General features: G+C 42.7%; 1 long non-coding RNA gene across 1 annotated transcript; it reads right to left on the reverse strand.

Annotated features, from left to right (window-relative positions):
* Positions 1–754: 754 nt before the first annotated feature.
* On the reverse strand, positions 755–4,196 carry LOC104540564. The gene is made up of 3 exons (XR_728133.1): positions 3,844–4,196; positions 1,246–1,293; positions 755–1,159 (listed from the first exon to the last, which is right to left on the reverse strand). It is a non-coding gene; the product is annotated as an uncharacterized LOC104540564 (long non-coding RNA).
* Between the last annotated feature and the right edge of the window lie 6 nt (positions 4,197–4,202).

A 4,202-nucleotide genomic window follows, 5' to 3' on the forward strand; every position in this document is an offset into this window, starting at 1 on the left:
TAACTGAAAAACAGAAATTTTGTGAAAAGTGATTATAAAAAGAGGAAGTGCAATATAAGAACAAGAGACAAAAAAAGGCTAAGATTAAGAACAACATTTATATATAAAAATTTATTTAGGTGAAGTCACAAACAGTTTAATATCAATTTACAAACACTTCATGTTATGCATATTATTGAAACTATCAAGAAAGGTAAAGGAGAGCAGATAAAGGCAGCTTTTTCCTGAAACAACTAAAGGCATACCCTTACCATCATGCGCGTTACTGGATCATAGTATTACCTTGATCATACTCCCTAATGTGCAAGGGAAAAGGAAAAGAAAACAAAATACTGAGATGTAGAATGATTAAACTGTGAACCACTGAATAAGATTTTCATGAACACCAGACAACAAAGGTCTAGTCTGATGCTCAGGATCCCAAGAATTCTACGAGAATTCAAAATAGAATAATAATTTAGGTCAATTATTGTATTTGATCAATAATTCTGTAATGCACAGTTAGACATAACTGATTTCTGGCAATGACAGCAATTGTTAATGCGTTTTTCAGAGAAAAATGCAGGGGCGATACTGAGCCTCACAGAGTAATTCTGTTGACAACCTGAGTTATTATAGCAAGTGTATGATACTGTTTCAAGTCAAATATACATTTATGTTGCAAGTATTCTCAACGAAATGCTAAAAGTAACAGCTGTAACAAGACAAGTTATGATTTATTTTTTTCAAAACAAATATAGTACATAGGCTTTTGAAGTGTCCAGTTGTGATCTGCAAAGATCCAGGATTGCACACAGGTTTGCTCAAATGAGAAGGGTTAATCTGCACATTAAACTGGCTTATACTTTCAAAGTAGTATTTTAGGGCAGGGTTCTCCTCCGGGAGACTGTTCCTGACCTCATTCAACCAATGTTCAATTTATTCACCTTCCTGAATCTTTGCCCTCTTTGGATAGTCTGTGACAAGTGCTGCGCTGCAGGAATTCCTGTTTTCCAGCAAACTGGCTTGCTCTGCAGGTTTGTAGTCCATTGTTACAATTGCTGATTGGGTAAAATGAATTTCCTACGTCTTCTCTAGCACAGCTTGCAACGCAACAGAAGCAGAGGTAAAAGAATGCACTAGAATACCAGAGCTCCACTTAAACACCAACGGAGTCAGGCTGTTGGCACCAATAAGAAATTCTGTATTTAACAAATCTGCAAATATTTAAAATCCAAAGTTAGTCAGTTTTATATTTAAACTCACCCACTTAGTCTGACTGCCATCCCAACAGGCCTTCTGTTTTCATGGAGTCTGGAAAAAAATTGAGAATTGTTAATGCAAACATAAATTTGCATGAATCAATCTCAGCTACCTTACATACGTGCCAACTATTGCACTCAAACTAAAACTAGGGTTTCTCACTTTGAACTTTCTGTGTAAAACAAAATTACAGCTCTTCATTTGTGCCTCAGAAGGGACAGCTAGCTTTACACACCACACTTTGTTTTCCTTGACTTTGTTTTTACTGGTTAACCTTCTGTGGAACTGCAGAACCAGAGATACAGGCACTACATCAAGATGAAATTTAAGATGACTTCAACTGAAAGGGGAAATAAGATCCAGTCAGGCTGCCCTGACTATGCTATCCCTTGAAATTATGAAAGCAAAATCAGTTGAAACAAAAAATCTGTAAGAAAAGGTCTTTGTAAAACACACCCTTTGCCTCTTGACAGCACGAATGTGGAAAGGCTTAGGTTCTGGCCAAAGCTGTAAGCCCACAAAAAGCTACTCTCTCCCATTTCAATTCTCTGATTCTTTTGCCCAATTGTGAAGTCACATCTTACTTCTCTGAAGTAGTTTTACACAACATAAGTAGAGCTTGCAAGGAGCCAGGGAGGTGCGGGGAAAACCCACAGGTCACCTCCAAGAGAGCATTTCTTTGCTGCTGCCTTGCTAATGATAAACTCATTATTTATTCTAGGACTTATCTGCATCATCAACCATTATTCTCAAACCATCGTTTCAGTTAAGGACTTTTTTCTCTTTTAAACAGTTATAAGAGACTATGTGCTACTAATTAAAAAACTGCTGTAACAGTAGAAAGGCGATTGAACCCACACTGAAAAATTGCACAACTTTTACTTTTGCTTTTCATTGTGCTGCTAAAGCACTACCATTTTCACAAACATTAAATTTTTACTATTTTGTAAACTATTTAATTAAAATAAACATGTTTAATTTTTCTTTACACAACTTCTGGTTGCTTCTTCCAGATAAGGGGAAGAATAAAAAAAAAATTATCAATGCCACTGCTAAAAATCAACGCAATTCCACGAAACCAAAGGGGATCAAGACCTCTGGTGCCTCAGCAGACAACAGTGCAAAGCTCTGCACTGACAGACCGGCTACTGCGGAAGAAGATACGAGTCTGGTTAATGTGACAAGCTGAAGATCCAGTCTCGGGTGAGATGAAAGCTATGAGCCATTGCCCATCTGGTGCTCACATAAGATCCGTAGCAAAATAAGAACTGAGCCATTGTTTGTGAGAACGGAGAAATCTAAACAAAGATATCAGAACAAGTTGCATAAATCTAGAGCATTAACCACAGAAGGCATGAAGGCTACAAGGCCTGCACTGGGACTTGGTACACTATCCACTGTGCGGTGTTTACTCCCTTTCTTCACTGCAAGTCAGCCCAGTGAAGTCACTTCTGATAGGTGCCCAAGTCAGAATTTGGTTTGACACACCAAACGCTTGCAGATGCCCTGAAAAGGGGTCCTCCCTTTCCAGATCAGGCTAACAGAATCCAACAATTTAGCCACTCCTCTGTGCTGACAATCCCTAGGCAGCACAGCATCTGGTGAGCTAGCAAAAACCCTTCAGGAATGCAAGGTTCTTCCTACGATCATAAAAAAATTGCTTAGAAATGAATACAGCTAACATAAAATTTCCCAACCATCATTCAGCTGGCATGAAAATCAACGTTTAATGTTCAGCATTTTCTGTGCTAGGGCTCTGACAAACTACAGCCACGGGTGTAAGAGAAGCAGCACAACCCCTAATATAAGCAGGCAGCCCTTTGTGCAGGCGGAGCTCGCTGTCACAGCTCAGGCGCTGGAGAGGGTACATGTGCCCATCTACATTAGGGGTTTTGCCAGTTCAGTGACACTCAATGCCTGTAATGAAAGCAAATCCTTAACATACAAAAAAATCTCCCCTACTTCTCCGAATCACACCCACCATCCCCCCCCACAAAACAGGCCAGAATTTGTGGATTAAAACTCCAGAGTCCCAAACTAGTTTAAATCTCCAAATGGCACTGAATTCGCAAACTGTGGCCATTCATATTGAAGTTTATCTTTAATCACATCCATTTTTTTTGGCCTCCCACACAGCGTGGATCTAACACATGCTCCCATAGTAACTGCAGAGTCTGAACTCTTTGTCTTACATGTAGGCATCTGTATCGCTCTGAAAGTTAATTTTTTAAAGACAACTCAGGCAAAAATAACACACCATTCTTCTTACATCTTAAGGAAAATGCAATTATATACCAGGAAAGGGAACGAGTGGGGTTCCTAATTTCTGGTGGCCAGAGCAATAAATGCTACAACCAATTATTTGCTGAGAGCATGCTTTTCTCTCCAGAAATGCCCACACCTCCCACTGTGGCCAGCTGGACTCCTGAGTGGCCCCATGGCTCAGCAGCCAACACCGTGGCCCTACGATTAGCTCGTGGGGAGCTACTGAACAACTTGAGGGCACCCAACTGCCCCCTTCTCTCCTTCCTCTTCAAGGGGGCACTGCACTCGGCCAGGGGAGCAGGGAAACGCGCCTCCACAGGCGCCAGCCCGTCACACCTGGCTTTTCTCCTCCTGCTTGGGGCTCTGGGATGGTGCTTGAGGCGGTGGCGGTGCCGGCGAGGCCTGCGTCTCGACCTCAACACGTGAGCGCCTGGTGACGACCGCCTTGAGGGGTGCCATCCACTTCATCCAGAGGTCAAGGTCGACGTCACCCCAGGGCAGCGAGGGGTCCTTGGCCGCCCGCCGCCGAAAGTCCTCGTCGTAGCTCATCCACGAGGTGCCCCCGTAAGTGGCGTGCAGCTTGCGGATAGTGTCCAGGTACTTGAACATGGCTCCGCAGCGCGCCGGGTGTTTCTCGCACAGCACGCTGGCGTACACCAGGAAGGCCGAGACCCACTGGTCCAACGTGTCCCCCG

Source organism: Mesitornis unicolor, unplaced genomic scaffold (assembly GCF_000695765.1).
Source record: "Mesitornis unicolor isolate BGI_N332 unplaced genomic scaffold, ASM69576v1 scaffold40965, whole genome shotgun sequence".
Lineage (NCBI taxonomy): Eukaryota > Metazoa > Chordata > Aves > Mesitornithiformes > Mesitornithidae > Mesitornis > Mesitornis unicolor.